Raw genomic sequence first — 17,984 nt, 5'->3', positions numbered from 1 at the left:
ATCTCCAGTCTGCGATGGCCCATCCATTGGCCACGGATAGAATGGCTGTCTTTTCGACTGAAAGCGAGGACGAGCGTATTCACACAATTACTGTGTGTCAGTTAAAGCTTGTTGAAGGCTCGCCGCTTGCGGAGACAGGTCTGGGTGGACAGTTCATACTGTAATATCGTGCGCGTACACCACAAGGTGTAGGTCTCATATGGAGCGAAGATTCCAGGCACGCGGCAGAATAACTACATTAGAGAGTAAGGGGGAAATCACTGACCCCTGAGGCACTCCACAGACGGGGGTAAAATGGCCATAACTAGCTCCACCAATCTGTACTGAAAATGACCTTTTAGTCAGGAATGTCCGGATGAAAGAGCGGACCTTTTCCGGGACAAGTAGGCTTTGGAGAACTTCCAGGATAGTACTGTGGCTAACGCTGTAATATGCCTCGTGAATTTTCATGGAAAGCAACGTCCGCACTTTGTGAGATCGACCACCAAGTAGCACCAATGATGAGAAGTGCTCAAGTACATCCTCTGTTCCCAGATGAGGTCTGAACCCAATCTGTGCCGGGGGATACCACCTGTAAGTGTCTATCCACCACTGAATTCACGTAGCGAGCATTCGCTCCAACAGTTTCCACAAGTTGCCCATTAATGCTATTGGGCGAAAATTGGGAAGATGCTCGGGTGGTTTGCCTGGCTTCGGTATAGGACGATATCTGCCCGGAGCCATGACTCTGGTATTTGGCCGGAGAGCATCCCCTCATTGATGTAATCGAGGACACGGCTCAGGGCCGGATCGTTGAGGTTCTTATAAACCTCGTACGTAACGCCGTCTGGGCCAGGTGATTACCGAAGTTTCGCCTGGTCTATCGCAGCCAGGAACTCAGCCATGGTGAAAGCCGATTGTATTTCACGGACCACATCATCAGAAGGAGAGGCACCGACGTGTCGCGGTAGAGGAAACGCGCACGGGTTGCTTGCCGGGAGGATGTCAAATGCAGGGTACAAGGCTCGAACTACATCGAATGAAAATTGGTCAGGGTTTTGCCTAAGGCCAGGCACGCACTGGCTGCTGCATACGGAGTGCGGCCGCCTGATTCCATTGCCCGAAAAGTGCGCCAAATAGAAGATGTGGTGGACGAAGGGCCGAGCGACTAACACCAGCTAAGCCATCGTTGCCGTGAAAGACGTTTCTCATGACGTCTGGCCGCAGCGGTCAAGCGTTGCAGACGCATTCGAGCCGGCGCACACGAGGGCTCTTGCAAGGCAGCCAGTTCAGCCTCTTTGCGCTGGGCCCACAGCTGAAAAAGCTATAGGTTGCTTTGTACGCATGCCATTTTTATCGATTTGTCTAGGTCTTTCGATGAGGTTCTACATCAGCACCTAATGCTTAGAATTTGTAATTTTAATCTGGATGGGAAAACTGTTCATTGGATTCGGACTTTTCTAACAAACCGTTGGCAATCTGTAAAATTGAACGGCCACGTTTTTAACTCTGTATATCCCATCAGGAGTCCCCCAAGGGTCCGTACGAAACACTTTACTATGTCTGATTTATATAAATGACATAGCGTGTAACATTTCCTTGTCAGTTCGCCTCTTTGCCAACAACACTGTAATTTACAGAGAAATAGTAACTTCCGACGACGTTTCTGCACTCCAGCATGATTTACTTACTGTAACGTAATGCTGCTAAAAATGGACGATGAAAATAAACGTGGAAAAAGCTAAACATGTGCGATTTTCTTTCATCACAAGATCAGAAACTTATGTTTACTTAATAGATAGGGTCGAAATTGAATCAGTTTCATTGTGTAAATATCTTCTAGTTACATTCACCTTCAATTTAAACAGGGCACCCCCTTATGAAAAAATCCCATCCCAGTCATGTAAAACGCTCGGCCTGCTCAAGCGTAGCCTATAATTGGCTAATTCCGACACACGTATAACACTGTCTCCTGTTCGTCACTAGAATATGCGCAAGTCGTCTGGCATCAACACCAAATATGTATAACATGCTTGAAGCCGTACATAACAAAGTCACACGCTTCATTCTGCCGTCGTACTCAGGAATCCAGAGTGTACCTGCCTTGATTGACACTACTTATTCTCCCTCCTCTCACCAAACGCAGGCAGTTTTCAAGATTAACTTTTTTCACATCCTCCACCATCATTCAACGCCATTCGCTCGCAATTTCATCCTTCCGGCACATTATATATGTACGTACGCACCAACCGCCCTCTCACAGAGTTATCGAAATTTTGCTCGAACAAATATCACAACTCAGCACTTGTATTGGCAATCAATGAGTGGACATCTTTACCAACTAGTCTAGTCAATCTAACAGACGCCTGTTCTCTTCAAACCGCACTCCTCACATTTTTATCTTTCAAAATACTCTAACTTGTCCTAATCATGCTCATCTTTTCTAGGCTGCAAATATGTGGTCCTGCGTTTAAATACGAGGTTATCTGTTACTTTTACACTTGCTGTTTTTGGATACAATGGTTGGCAAATTATTTTGCAATTGTAGTGTATACTTCTTGTGCTTTTATGGTTTTTAAATGTTACTTTTGTTGCGTTGATTCTTTTCTTCTACAATATTGTACGTTCTGCCGGTATTGAACTCATTCCCCCGCTATGTATTGCCCGCTTGGGCCCTAAGGGTACCTACAAAAAAAACTAAATAAAAATTAGTGTCCTTCCACTTTATCAAAAAGGATGACCGGACAGCAGCACATACTCCATGGAGTGCACAAAACAAACACGTTTATTTGTAATTTACGGCTCAGCACACTTCCTAGCCAATTACCTGAATGAAATTTCGAACAGACCCGAGCTTTATCCTAGCGGACAAAGGTAGGGCTGTCTCTTTCCTTCCCGCGTCGTAGGCGTCTTAAGATTTGTGTAACACGCCAACCCAATCCACTTTGCCACAGATACCCACCGCTTTGACTCAGTGGCAAAGGTGTTGTGCTGCTGAGCTCGAGGTCGCGGGTGCGATTCCTTGCCGCGGCGGCCGCTTTTATGATGAAGGAGAAAGTAAAAACGCCCGCGTGTCCGAGATTTGGGCGCACGTTGAAGATCCCCAGGTGGTCAAAATTAATCCGGAGCCTTCCACCATGGCGTGCCCCATCGCCTGCATTGCATTTAAGTGTTGAGCCGTACAATCAATCATAAAATTAATCGATCTACCACAGATGACACCGAACCAGTCGCGTTGGGCTGTTTGACGGCCACGTTGAACATCACTCCAACACAACGGACATGTCATCAGGTAGGGTATAAAAGCTGTTATGGCTCGTGGACCCCCCCCCCCTACCACCCGCCTCTCCCAACCCGTGCTAGCATCGAACGGGAACCGGTCATACGCGGGTGCTTAGAAGTGAAAGATACGGTCGAACATGCCACTCTCAAAGCCATTTAGGCTGAGCGAGTGATTTTGACCCACGTCTGAAGTCCCAGCAGTCCAGTTGCTGTTCACCCGTCAGGGATTCTCTGCTACACAAACAGCTGGAAAATGAACCGGCGGGGGCGGAGGCAGCGGATTTCCGTAGTTTTGGTGACCATTGACACTTCTGTTCGGGCTGACGCTTCTTAAGGTTTTGTTTTTCTTCCCCCAAGCGAGCGACATGTGTCCGTCCCATAGCGAGTTAACACCTCCACGTAAGTCATTACAAGTGCAGATTTACTAGGTGCCACTCCGGTGCTCCTGCTCGCCACCGCCGACCCTCTTTTAGAAGGGTTATCACAACGATTATTCCCCTCGCCACCCCTCACGCCTCTTTCACAACTTGCGTAGTAGGCTGATAGCCGCCGTAGCGCCGCCATCAGATGATCGCGGATAATCAACACCAGCGGGAATGGGTGGTATAGACACCCGAGAGCCGCCGCAAAGACCACCGCCGAGAGTGTAGCCGCGGCCGGTGCCGCTTCCAATTCCACTTCGCCAACTAGGCACGTGCCCTTGCCCGTCGAAAGCAACTTGCCCCGTTGGAAGGCTGGCTTGAGCACATTATTCTTGTGCAGCTTTAAGGCCATTCCGAGCGACATTGTCACGTCGGCGGCCCACGTTGACCAGCTGGTCATAGTTGTCGTGGCGGAAGAATAATCATAGATCGTATTCTTGTCGCCTATAAAGTCTTTCTGACTCCATTCGCCAGAGTATTTCAAGCCTAATTAGGTTTAGGCGTGCACGGGTTGGGGGTGAAGGGAAGGGGGCATGCATGCACAGCAGGGCTTAATGTCGCTACCGGTGACATACCTTTCGGGGTGGTGGGACATTTAAGCGTGGCAGTCTCATGGCGGAATAACCCCAGTCAGCTGTCCTCCACAATCAAGTGGTTGGGTCTGGGTTGGTGCGTTACACAGACAATGGGCAGCGAAATGAACCCCGACGTGTGTCCACTAGAATAGACACACACGTGGAGGTGTTAAAACGGTATGAGCGGACGCATGACTGCGGCTTGGGGAAGAAGAGCGGAAACTTAAGAAGCATCAGCCCGAACAAAAGTGTGAATGGGCGTCAAAACGACGGAACGTCGCTGCTGCCGCCCTTGCCGGCTCATGTCCCAGCTGTTTGTGCAGCTGGGAATCCCTGCCGGGTAAACATCACCTGGACCGGTGGGAATGTCGACGTGGGTCAATATCACTCGCGCAGCTTAAATGGCTTTGAGAGCAACGTGTTCGACGGTATGTTTCACTTCTAAGCACCCGAGCATGACCGGTTGCCGTTTGATGCATGCACGGTTCGGGAGCGGCGGGTGGTAGGTGAAGTGGCAGGAGCAGTAACAGCTTTTTATACCCTTACTGATGAAATGTCCGTTGTGTTGGCGTGACGTTCAATGTGGCCGTCAAACAGCCCAATGCGACCCGTATGGTGTCATCTGTGGTAGAGAGGATTGGGTTGGCGTGTTACACAAACCGTAAGTTGCCTTCGACGCTGAAGGGGAAAAGACAGCTCGAGGATAAAGCTCGGGTCTTTTCTAAATTTTATTGAGGTAATTGGGTAGGAAGTATGCTAAGCTGTAAATTACAAACAAACGTGTTTTGTTTTGTGCACTTCGTGGACGACGTGCTGCTTTGCAGGTCATCCTTCTTCTGAGCGTGGGAGGGCACTACATTTTTCGAGTACGTTTTGGTGATGCGATTTTCACCATCACTCAGGCATAGAAAGTATCGCATTGAATTCTTCTTGTGGCGGAAGAGACCAACCTTTTTTATGGTTCGTTGTTTCATTGCCGCAAGTTAAGGTGTCTATGGTGCTCATGACAAAACGACACACGTTATAAGTAAAGTGGTACATGTTCATATATAACATACATTGAAGCGTACGTACATGCGTACTTCTTATTCGGAAAAAATCCAAAAACGGCTTCGACTTACATTGCACATGGTACCCCCAACGTAGCAGCTTCCGTCCTCTAATGTACAATCCGGAACGGCTTTGCCACCCTGTAAAGACATCAAGGGTGAAGCAAGATTTAAACTCCTAAATTTTATGTACATTACTGCATTAAAAATGCAGTCATTGCTTCCGCACTGCGCCAGCTCGCCGGCAATTAAACGAGAAAAAAATGAGTATACCTTGCACTAGGGGTGCAAAGCTACAGACACAGCGGAGCTGATCGCACCTAGCTGGCCCTGGCTTTTGGAGGTTTTGCTCAGGTTTGCGATTTTAGGTTGGGTTTTCTAAGCTTTTCTTAGCCACGTCTCCCGACCTCTCGCCCTCTCTCGCTTGGCGTACTCAGTATCCTCGCCTCGGTGGCGTCGCTGGCCATGGCCACTTTTTTAATGTTCATGGTCCCCTCGGCGTCGACTATCATTTTCTCGCTTACCAGCACGATGCGATTTCCAGTAAGCGGCTCCCTCCTCGGTACTACGAATCTTTGGCTTCCCCATCGCACATCTGCTGGACAGCCGCTGCGCACGAGCTTTCATACCATGTGTTTATGCAGTGGCGTGATGGCTTGACGGCCGGCGGTGAGGCTCGTATGAGCCATGCCTAGGCTAAAGAAGCTAGCGCGAAGCTGTGAAGGTCTGCGCCATGGGTTACCAGGCAACACGAGGTGACGCCATCGTCGCACGAGGTTTTTTTGTGAGCCGGACGGATAAGTTTCGGCTTAAACTGTTTCGCTGTTAAGAACACCAAAGTTTCCCGGTATTGAGGAATTTCCAGCCCTTTTGCGTAGGCCACGTGATTTTCACAGTGTTACGCGACAGACGACTCGAGAAGGTGCCGAAAAGAAAAATTGGCCGCCCAACTACAACGAAAGCTTTGCGTGTTGTCTTCTTTCGTTTTATTGCAACTATAAAAGGAGAGCCCGCGCGGAGAACACGCGGTATTGTTGGATGGTCATGATGGCACGGTGAGTTCTGTGGATGCGTTTATCGTCAGTTGGGACCGGCGTTTGAAGGTGACATCGTGCTCTCTGGTTTCTGAATTTCTGTAATCGTCATCGGTTGCCTCGAGTTCACTAAAGGAGCCCTTTGCAAGTAGCCAAGTTCGTCTCCGAGATAGCTCCGCATCATCAGCCGGGTCGGTGAATATTGTAGGATTTCCGCGTCTTACAGAAGCATCAAACTGCTAATTTTTTTAGTGAAATCCACTACTTTCGAGCAATAGTTTACTCTCCTCATTCTTACTATGTCTTTAACGTTTGATTTGGTTGTATTTTGTATTGGAAAGTTGGCCCTGCGGCATAATGGCACACGAATTCAGAGGCGCCTGAAAAGTTGGATTCGTGTATTAAGTGCAGTAGTTGTGGACTAACTGGTGAATGAAACCAGCCCTGTAGGTCTAAAGGGGGACTAAGTTGGAGGCCGTGGCCCGAAAATGCCGTAGTCGGAGTTCATGCAGTCCCGGTTAGGTCCATAGCAGATGCTGCACATTCACATTCTGTATAGGGTACCGGGCGGCCGTTGTATGGCACCACCGTCGTTTCAGCGAACAGCGCCGCCCGTGGCGAACCGCTCGTCAGTGGAATGCCGGTGGCGGTCAGCACAGCGTAGTTGTGCATGGCTTTCTGTCGTTTTTCTGCGGTGCGGCTTGCAAAGCATACGTAACCCCACGGGCATTTTTCAAATCGGTAAATCTTGAGCGTGGGTGTGACGTTTACGAGGGATGCCATGTGTGTTATTTACGCCCATACTCGGTATTTACGAATAGCAGACGACGCTCAATGCGCCAAGCTGGAAGTCAAGCTGGAAGTGAAAGTTCGTTGCTTCATGCAATTTTTTTCATGCCTGCATGCAGTTTCGCGAATCGAGGAGTATATTGCCGCTAAATGCTCCCACAAAGCCGGGGTGTGCAACCGATCTAGGAATGCTGCGGCGCTGGCCTTTGGCAGTTGATGACGAAACGGCGTCGACGTCGTGCACAAGCGAAAGACAAAGCTTGGGGGTGTCTTCGAAGATTTACCTCAAAACAGAAATTGTGATGGACGACGCTTCCGTAACTTTATTACCGACGGCTGAAACGTGTTTAATTTCACAGAAATGCTGTTACTACAGTCATCGGGAATCGTTGATAGAATAAATACCGCATGATAGGAGAACGTTATTGCTTGTCGTGGAGAAGCATTGCTTTACAAGAATTACAATAGTTGCTGGCTAGTTGTTAAATGGTTTTTCAAAAACCAATTCCTGCGTGGCTGAAGGACGAAAGACAGGAGGGTGCCCTAAACCTGTACTCAGCTTCACAACTGAATGCTGCGGTCGGTTTACAAGCTGCCGCCTACGCTCGAAAAATCATGCACACCTTCGTCTAACGACGATGAGGGTTTATCGCAAAACTCTATCGTATGGGTTTCCTTGGTTGCCTTCTGGATTTAAACTTTGACTAATTAAGCGTCGCATTTTACAAGCACGCAGTTTGGTATTTTAATCGCAGCGTCTTTGACTTTGACCATTTCCCATTCGATTTCGCACGAAGAAAGCTTTGTGTTCAACCATCATAATCATTAGATGGAGGAGGAGATGATTTTTCTGTTTAATTTTGAACTTCAATGCCCCCTCTCCAAATCTAAACTTTTTCAGCGTATCGGAAATATGTCTGTGGTGGAGGACTCGGGCTCATGCACCCATATTTGAGGCAACTAATCGCGCATTTTTGGTGTCTTAACCAGGCATTACACGATTTTTTAGGTACTCTGTAAAGAATACTTTAGCATTAAAAAAACACCGGCTGACGTTAACACTGCCACATTTTTTAACTATCGGTGCCAGCATTTATTCTACGCAGGTGGTAAAACGGGAAGCGGAGGAGGGATGGTTTGTAGCTTGGGCTTTTGAGTTGGTGAATAACTTTGGCTCTTGATAAAATCACCACCACAAACGTGGGATTTCCACTTCGGCTTTCAGGCTCCCATGCTGTCACAGTGTCGCTCGCCAAAACCGAAGGTACAAAGCTTACGGTTACAGAAAGTGCAAACTACCGCAACATTTCTACGTACACGGCAATCCATCTCGTATGCAGGTGCCTTTCTATTTAAAGCACACGTATCGAGGTACCCCAGCGCTAAGGCTGGCGTGGAAACCGTATACATTGAAACCAGCGAAGATAATTTAAAGTGGTAGAAGGGAATTTTAATATTGCTAATAGTTTTATTCCTACTCAGATCGCGCGGAGCAAGGCGCAGAGCGCTGCAAAAAGCGCTCGTGTCAATGTAGCCCTTCCCCAACTTTACAAGCATCCAATAAGTTTGCGTAGCCGTTAGTGCATTTAAGAAAAAAATAATACTAATAATAGTAGTTTTATTCTAGCTCAGAACGGGTGGAGCCGAGCGCAGGTCGCTGCAAAAAGCTCTCATGCCATTGCAGCCGATACCCAACTTTAGACGCGTCTGACAAGTTTACGTAGTCATTGCTGCATCTAAGAACCCAACACACCTGACTAGACTTCGTTTCATCTCACATGTCTGCTCACAACGCCACCAAAACGTACAAAGCACCGAAGTAAACACGACAAAAACAACGGGAGGCTGTGGAGTCCAATGCACCGGCTCATTCCACTGACGAGCGGAGCGCCGAGTGGTGGCGCCACCCGTCCAGCTGCCTGGTCCCTATAGTGGAGTCGCGAAATTGACAGGTCGAGTTGTATGGGCCACGGTACTGCAATGCCCAACGGGCAGTATTTGTACTATTCTTAGTTACCTCTCGCCTATGTTCATATTGTCGTGCCGTAGGGCACCTGACCTATTGATATAAATCTCTCTTGAATTGTTTTTTCATGCAAGGCTCTGTGAGCTTTCAGACGAACACCTCCCCGTTTTTACCAGAGCTGACTCCCTTGATTTTTAGGCACCAATCCTAAAAAAGATGACAAGTACCTATTTTTTACAGACCTTTCTCCAACGCCGGCACTGCACCCCACCGTCGGCTCGTGGTGAGAACTGGGGCGCGTATACGACAAATCTCGCGGCTATGACACCCCCTTGCTTTTTTTTTCGCGTCGTACTGGAAGAATCACCGAAATAACCAACATGCTTATAAGTTAAAACAACCTACCATATGCCGATCTGGTCTCTTCTTGAGCAATAACACGTATGATGAATCTAAGCGAACATGCTGCAGAAAAATGTGTCATGGTCTTGCGAAGAATGGAAGCAGTGTGGCTGGAACCCTGGCAGTCAAGTTTGAAACCCATGACTCTCCTCTTAGGTCAGTCAGACGGAACAGGAATGCCGTATTGGAAGTCGCTAACAAGAATAGAAAGGGTGTTCTACAGAAAACCAGTGGGTGGCGCTTGGGGGGGTCGCATTTAGGCTCAGGTTTTTCAGATACGTTACCATGACTGCCACTGAAGCCCAAATCTACTTCTCCTACGATGCCTCTCCCTAGGCCGACGTTTGACCAACTTTGCTTGGTGCAGTAATCATCATCATCATCCTATCTACGCCCACTGCAGGACAAATGCCTCTCCAATTAATGTCCAATTATCATGGTAATGATAAAACTGCGAACGATGTGTCCCCACAAACTGCTTGATCTCATCTTCCCTTCTAATTTTCTTCCGCCCCTGCCACGCTTGCATTTCCTAGGAATACACTCTGTTGTCTTTAATCACCAATGGTTATCTTGCCTTCGCATTACATCTTCTATGCTATTACATCTTCTATGCTACCATTGCGGAGGCAATGGTAGCATAGACGACAATGTTCAGAGATTCGTCACACATAGGTTGTCCTGGGGGTGGAACGATTCACCGCAGGTGTCTGGCGGGCGACATTTTACGCAGTACAGATCCTTCTGACGAGTAATTACCGATGGGCGGGGGCGGCGAAAAGGGGTGGCGCAATAGCGTTCAACTCAAGGAGCGCTTCCGGCAAATTAGAAGCCCCAGTGCTTATTGCAGTTTTTCAGGGATCACTTTAATTATGGAAGAAACTTGTGGTTGCGCCGTCGTAGGGAAAACTTTCCGCAGATCTGTAAAACCACTCTACTGATGGTTTCGCCAAGTCTGTCAGACCAAACAAAACCGTATATGGTATTCGTCACGAGTGCGTTTACTGCCTCGTGCGAATTTCAGACGTATTCCCGATTGCGGCCGCCTCAGACAAGAACTGGACTACTGGTTTGGAGGAATTACGAACGAGGCAGCAAAGCGCTCTTGTTTCACTCCTTGCATTATAAACTGCAGTTTGTTCTCTTTTGTTATTTATGGGTGTGCTCGAAGAAACAATCTCTTCATCTGCTCAAGAAAAGCACGGCTCCTTCATAAGGTGTTTTGTTCGCATTTGCAGCATCACAGCGGCTCGTTCCTTCCGCACGACGGTAGCAAATGTCTTAAAAAGCTCCGTTTTGACGGGGGTTCAGTTGGTCACGCCGATCTCATGGTTTTCGATGGAAGTTCGAGTTGCATCTTCCAAATAAAAGACAGCATGCCCAATGGTTTTTGTCGTTGTTCCCCCTGTTTAAGTTGTGGATGCATTCTCGCTTCTGAAACCATTGTTCTGGGCCCTCATCAGGGGATTCCCGGAACGATGATGTTTGCAGGGGCCTAGCAGAACCACGGAAGATAAACTCGCAGGGTTGGTAATTGTCACTGTGTGTCCATGTGCATTTGACTGTTTTGAGTGTGAGCGTATTCGGGGAGAAGGCGTCGCAGTCGGTGACTGGCACGGGTCGCACTTGCTAGACGGCTTGCGGCGGCATAGGATTCAGGTACCCCGATGCTCCACCAGATGTAACATAGCCATTAGCCAAAGACGACGCTGGTTATTTGAAGAAACATAGTTTTGAGGAGCGAACTTGCGCTCCGCTAAGATTTCGAAGAATAGGCAAGACAGGAAGGGGCAGTTCGCAAAAAGGCTTGAACATACTAGTGTCGGAGAATCACATGCCGCGGCGTTTGCCATGAGTGCGTTTATGTTTCCCCGCGACTGTTTCTGAAGCCCACGAATAAACTAAAGAGCTCTGTCGATCAAAGACGACCATTATAGTTTAGTAAAGACAGAGTGAAACACTCCCCCTACAACAAAATAAAGGAAGCTCACTCTAACGCATAAGCCTTGAAGATAGAGAAGCTGTACGGAGCATTCACGACGGTCACAACGGTTAAGTCACGGTTGCAGGCAATTTGCTCTTTCTTCACCGCAGAAACGACCTTTACTTCATAATTTTAGGGACGAAGCTCCTCTTGCTCATTGCTGCTGTACACGGCACCACGATGATGATTGTGGCAGGATCCCCCTAGGGATTGGCCAACCAAAGATTGGCCGAACAGGTCAAAACGTTCAACGCGTTCGTTGCTGCCCAACAAGGAGGAGAGGAAGAAGAAAAGGTTGTTGTTCGTCGCCTGCGAGCTCAAGACACGTACCGGGGGTACGCGACACGAGATGCTCTGCAGAAGGCGACGGCCAAGGTGGCTAAAATGTCACACACCGAATTCGCCAACTTACCCATGGAGATTCTCGTCGTCCCAAACAAGCCCTATATAATTACTGCAAACATCGACGTCGTCGACGGGCTTATCAACGGAGCGGTGGGAAGTATCAAGCTTTGCGAGCGAGGAGTCGTGGTCTTGACGCGGCGGCGCCCGGTTTCGATCCCACGACTCTCTGGCCGCGACGGGAGGTACGTGGCGCAATTCCCACTGCACTACAAACCTAGACGCGAGCATGGCTACGAACGCGCCTTATGTCCTTCACTCATTGGGATGGTGCGCGCCGTCAAGAAGACCTATAACAATGTTTCACGGTTTCACCGATAAGCATTTTAGCTTCGCCCTCTCATCATCATTCACTTCGTGGAGATGGCTGTGACTTTTTTTGCTATGCGTGAGCTTCGTTCATTTTTTGGAATTAATAATCTTTCGATATCATCTTGGAGGGGCATACTCTCTGACGTGTATCTCTCGTTCTGAGTATATCTTGCAACGGTTAAGGCGAACACTGGCGTTTTTTGGCCAATAATTGCCAATCTCCTGTAGCGGTTATGCTTGGTTTGCTTATTTGCGTAGCCAACGCGGGGCAGCCTCTGCGAGGCACGCACACACGAGCGCTCAGCATTTTCTTAGCTTTCTTAACTGCCATACGGTCGCCGCGATCTTGGCTAATCTTCCGAAATTGGTGTGCTTGTTTTCCCAAACGTACACCGGGGACGCAGGGCGGTCGCTTCGAGGCAGATACACAAGAGCGCTCGGAATTTCCTGGTTTTTAAAAACTGCGGACTCAAAACTCTGAACATTTGTTAAACATCTTTGCTCTTAATAAGATAGCTTCTCCGGCATACAAAAGAAAGAGATAAGAACACACGCTTCACTTCGAAAACTGATAGGGCACACTGGCGTGGCCATACGCCGGCAACACAACGCAAAAGTAAACAAAACAAAGCCCATGCCTTGCACCAATGTGCTGAAATTGGCCGATGGGAAGACGCTCTGATTTGCCAATACCGTGAAACCAGGTTATTCCTATCTTCAATATGGTGAATTTTTCGATACATCGAACTGTACGATTTTGCCCGCCCAAGTATCTGTAGCAGCCAACGTGCGGGAAATCCGGCGATTTATACACGAGGGGTGCCACGCAGATAATTATAATTACGCGGAACGCCGCCGGCAGTTTGGTGCAGGGCACAACGCCTGAGAAACGGCCGCGCTTCCCACAAGCTAGCCTGCGTCACCTCTGGAAAGCCAAAAAAACCCGTAGAAGTGAAATCGGGTAAAGGAACTTTCAACCCCGTATAATAGACGTTACGGAAGCGGTTTATTTGGGACTACGTAGATGTCTACGCGTAAAACGTCAGGTGCGGGGCGTCCCCATAGGTGGCGTCATTTCTGAGGTCCGAAGCGCAGATCCTGTCGCTGCTATTGACAACGAGGAGACAGCAGATGAAGCAACAGTACAGCCATTGCACGGAATTAATGTGTCGATTGATTGCTACCCGTCTCGTCTTCAGTTTTTCAAATACGCGAAGACGAGGCCTTCCGCTTCATTCGCTCGTAAGGTAAAAAAAATTGGACGCGTATATTTAATAAAGTTGCTTCGCTCGCTCGCTCGGCCGCGTACCTGCTCCTTTCGTTGCAAATTTCGCCTCCCTTTGCTTCCCTTTGCTTTCCCACTCACCTTGCTTTGCTTTCCCATTGTTCCTGTACCGTGGCGCTCATCCTAAGGTAAACGCACTAAAGGTTTGCTCAAGTCGATTTGAATTTACCGCTTTCCACTGCTACAGGCCGCGTTCCTCGATGCCAGCGCTGCAGTAGGGCGGAGACGCGCGTGAATTGAGGCGGCCGACTTCAACGTTTATAGAACCGCGTGGCCGTGCTCCACGTGCGTTCAAAGCAGAACGTGGAACCTAGCTAGTGGAACCTTTCGTTGCTGTTGCCACGTGATTTTTCATTTGCTGCCTGCAGGTGGCGCGGGCAACAGCAGGCGGCGATTTTCTGCAGTAGATGTAGAATATCATTCGATACCGAAAAACCAAGCGTCCATGAATTTTTTAATAAAGGAACACTGTAAATATCCCTTGTGTACTAATTTCCTGTATATATTTGCGTAAAGTCTTGTTCTTCTTCAACAAAGTTGACAAGTATGAAAATATAAACCGGGCTTAGACGTTTACCTTTGGCTGTGAGTATACAAGACTATTGCACAATATCTAGCATACTTTGGCTAATTGGTTCAATCGAGTCACAGACAGACAGACAGACCGAAATTCCTGGGCTTAAGTAGCCCAAGAGAGACTATCGTTGCAGTGTATACTATCGTCTTTAAAAAGGTACAACTTTCACCCACAGGCATAAAAGGTTTCCATCGAGGCCTTTATCAAGCATTGACTTTCTGACATGCTTTACTGCTCCAGAATCACTTTCTGTGGTTCTTCCTATTTCTCTCTGGTCTGTAGAATTTTCATTCTTTTCTCTGTAGAATTTGCATTATTCCAACTGAGGTTAACAACGACGAAGTGCCTGTTCTGTAGGACGCTACTTTTTTCATCTGCGACTATTTGTTGTCCTCTTTCTTTCAACCCGTGGGACACCGGCTTTTTCTGAGCGTTAATGGACAGAGTTCTCCCGCAGGAACCATGCGACGTCGATCCAATAGCAGGCGCCGCCTACAAAAAACGCGCCAGCCTCCCGACTGACACGGACACCGAGGACACTAAGCTGTTCTCAGAGGTTACTGACAGTGATTCTGACCACGGCTTCCAACTGTACCTTGGAAAAAAGGCGAAAAGAAGGCTCCTCACGGCATCTTCGCGATCTAGCACCTCGACAGTAAAGCCCGTGCCTAGACACCCTCTTCACACGATACTGTTCGTGCCGGAGGCCAAGTCAGAGAACTTTAGGATGCTCAACAAGCAAGCAGTCTCCGCGTTCGTCGAGGCCACTGTGGCTGAAGAAGTCAAGGACGTCAGGAATAATTTCCGTCGAAATGTCTCGGCAATGGACGTGCAACACCGGAGTGCGCTGAAGCTTTTGCGGAAGAATACTTCACTGCAAGACATAAAAATGCGAGCTCATGACGCTCCGCATGGAGACACGACGGTAGGCGTCATTTTGACGTCGATGCATCTAGCCCAGAGAAGGACCTGCAAATAGTATTCAAACCTGCTTATGAAGGTATTGTCATCAGATAAGTTAGCCGCACTTGTAGGTCCAGGTGCCTGAACCTAGATTTCAAGTGCAAGTGGCTTCCTGCCCATGTTAAGGTGGGTCATTTCCGCCAGCCTGTCCGACCCTATCTGCCAAAGCCCATCCAGCCCCCAAGTGTCTCAAGATTGGCCATGTCGCTGCAGTCTGCAGGAAAGCCTCTGTGACTCCCAAATGTGCTGGGCCGCACAAGGCTAGCGACTGCACTAAAGCTACCCTCAAGTGCGCCAGCTGTGAGGGGCCTCAGGATGCCTTATCGAAGAAGTGCCCACATATGAAGATGGAGGTCGCTGTGTTAAAACAGAATGTGAGTGATCACTCAAAGCAAAAGGAAACTGCTGCGACAGTACGACAGCGGCGGTGCCACCGATCTCGACGGCGGAGGTCTCCAAAGAAGCTCGACCGTTTTCCAACCAACGCCTCTACCAAGCGGATCCTCCACCAGTAGAAAAACTACTTCCCCCACCGCTACACCTGTGGCCGGCATTTGCGTCGCCTCCACCGCCTCCACCGCCCCCGGCCCAGCAGGGGTCACGGAGCAGGCATCCGAGGGAATTACAAACCCCCCAACTGCCACCGCTTGTACCTCCTAATGAGCCCCAACGCTCATTTTCTTTCATATTTCTTCTTTCAAATATCGTGGTAGGAGGCGTTGCCCGAAATGCTGTTCTCGTTTTTTCTTTTGGTGGATTATTTTTTTCTTATACTATCGGGCCACCTGATCGGGCCACTTCATGGTGTTCGCTTCCACTTGTTTTCGGCAGGCGGAACCCACCAATAACAAGGACGAACGAGAGGCTAACACCTTCGCACTGATACCTACGCACAAATAACACGACGATGATAATTCACGAACAGCTATCGATAGTGCCGTGAGTACACTATGCGTTATGTTTCTCAAGAAAGGTAGCCAGGTTTTATACTTTAATTTTATATCTGCAAGAAACGACAGCCCCAAAGAATCTGATGGTGCATCACATGTTTCACAACCCGAAGCATCACCCAAGCCACAGGCAAAGGCACACCGGCCAATCTGGCACCGCACATAGCGCAGAGTGCGCGCGGCTTGCACCTGCGTGCGCCGGCTACGCCATTTAGTCATCCAGTTCGGAAACTTTGAGATGTGGTCAGTGTTTCCTTTTCAATTATTTACTCATACGTGAGCAAGGAATGGTACACGTTCGCGGGAATATGCGATGTCATTTCACAGACATACCGTGACCGAAAAACACAGTGCGTGCCAAAAGAGGTGACCCAAACTTGAACTGGGGGGGGCACCTCAATCTCAACGCTCCAAGCCTAGTTGTTTGGAAAGCGGAGGCTCTTCGCCGCGCCCCGCCTGGCGATTTGCTTGTCGCCGTTCATTCCAAAGTTAAGTGGACTGCTGAGTGACTGCAAAGTCGGGTGCGCAAAAGTAGGGATTGAATCGTAAAGACGGCAATGAACTGTTTATCTCGGTAAACCTCGAAAGCAGCTACCGGCAGGCAGAACCACTGCTAAGTAGAGCAAGGTTGACCAGTAAGGTGGTGACTGCGGACAGCAAGGTTACAACGATGTAACAGGAACGTGCAAGAAACGTCGAGTTAGGAGTTTCCAGAATTGCAGCATGGAGTGCGCGTCATGCCGAGCGTCAAACGCACGGAAGGGGGTGGATGGATCGTTGGCGCATACTTATCGCGCCTATCCCTCATCTTTGATCGTATTAATTCTCAAGGTCGCAATAAAGCGTATTGTGTAAGATTGCGGTTACAGGAAAAGAACCTTTCTAATAGAGAAATAAAATATTGTAAGCCATTGGCGATTATAAAAAGTTTATCAAGGTTAAAATGGCTGCGAAATGCCTCTACAAGTTAAATGTTATACTGAAGGCCTTCATACGCCAACCTCTAGTGACAACTAACTCTGCACAACATTCGGTTTGGACAACCTCACGGCAACAGTATTCTTCATGACGATGGTTTATATATTACCGCAGCTTCGGAACACAACCAGAAAACCGGGCAGTTTTAGTAGAAGAAAACGGCCGGAAAATATTATAATTGTAAAATATGTGTCGCGAGTTTCACTTACCGTATTTCTTATAGCTATACCAAATATTTGGTTAGCTGTAGTTGCTCATCTCTTATTCATGCGTTTTACTGTGAGCTCGTACAAATAATGTCTATGGAAGGTTTGATCCGTAGGTAATACAGCTTTCAAACTTGTAGGAGTTTGTAAAAGTCACACTAATTTTTTTCGGACACCTCGGACACGTAGCCATGACTTGCAGCGAGCTGACTTTGAAGTAAATGTTTAGCGCGTTTTGGAGCCAAAGAGCAAGCATTCACGGCATCGTAATTAACCAAATATTTACGAGTACTCACCTCAGAAGTTAAACGACATCCATTTATGGTTGAAAATGAAGCCCAAAAAACTGAAACGTTGAAAGTTGTGGTTTGTTAGATTAAGCACTCACCATTCGTGAAATAATCATTATATCTGGTCTGTTGAAATTATTAGTGAAATTAGCATTGCTTATGCACACTATCGTTAGTGTGTTCGGTTGAAATCACCGTTTTAAGGCGCGTTCGGTACAAATTTGCTACAAAACCCATCTTTCAGGTCATTATCAAAGACTGCCAACAAGCGTGTAGAACTTTCTCAAGCCGGTGCATCTCTCAAACTGCTCCCAAATTCTACTGCAGCATCCACCCCAACTTCACCTGCTGTGGTCAAATGTAGTGCAGAACAAACACAGGAGACGAAAAGTATACACACGGGCGGATGAGCGCTCATTTCCATCATCATCATCAGTCATCACCAACAGCCTATTTAGGTCCACTGCAAGACGAAGGCCTCCCCCATTGACCTCCACCCGTTTCTGTCCTGTGCTACCCGTGTCCATTCCTTGCCTCCG

The 17,984-nt window shown here is 48.2% G+C and overlaps 1 long non-coding RNA gene across 1 annotated transcript in view; it reads right to left on the bottom strand.

The window, feature by feature from the left end:
- Window positions 1–17,501, bottom strand: part of LOC144166748 (uncharacterized) — a 35,855-nt gene extending 18,354 nt beyond the window's left edge. Inside the window, exons 1-2 of the long non-coding RNA XR_013321754.1 lie at window positions 17,452–17,501; window positions 5,380–5,448 (exon numbers count right to left, since the gene is read on the bottom strand). This is a non-coding gene — a long non-coding RNA (uncharacterized LOC144166748). The remainder of the gene's footprint in view (window positions 1–5,379; window positions 5,449–17,451) is intronic.
- Between the last annotated feature and the right edge of the window lie 483 nt (window positions 17,502–17,984).

This window comes from Haemaphysalis longicornis, unplaced genomic scaffold (genome assembly GCF_048455015.1).
Source record: "Haemaphysalis longicornis isolate Haplotype H1 unplaced genomic scaffold, Haemaphysalis longicornis Haplotype H1 scaffold_19, whole genome shotgun sequence".
Taxonomy (NCBI): Eukaryota; Metazoa; Arthropoda; class Arachnida; order Ixodida; family Ixodidae; genus Haemaphysalis; species Haemaphysalis longicornis.
Note: the sequence above shows the minus strand (reverse complement) of the source record. Positions and strands in the feature narration are given on the sequence as shown.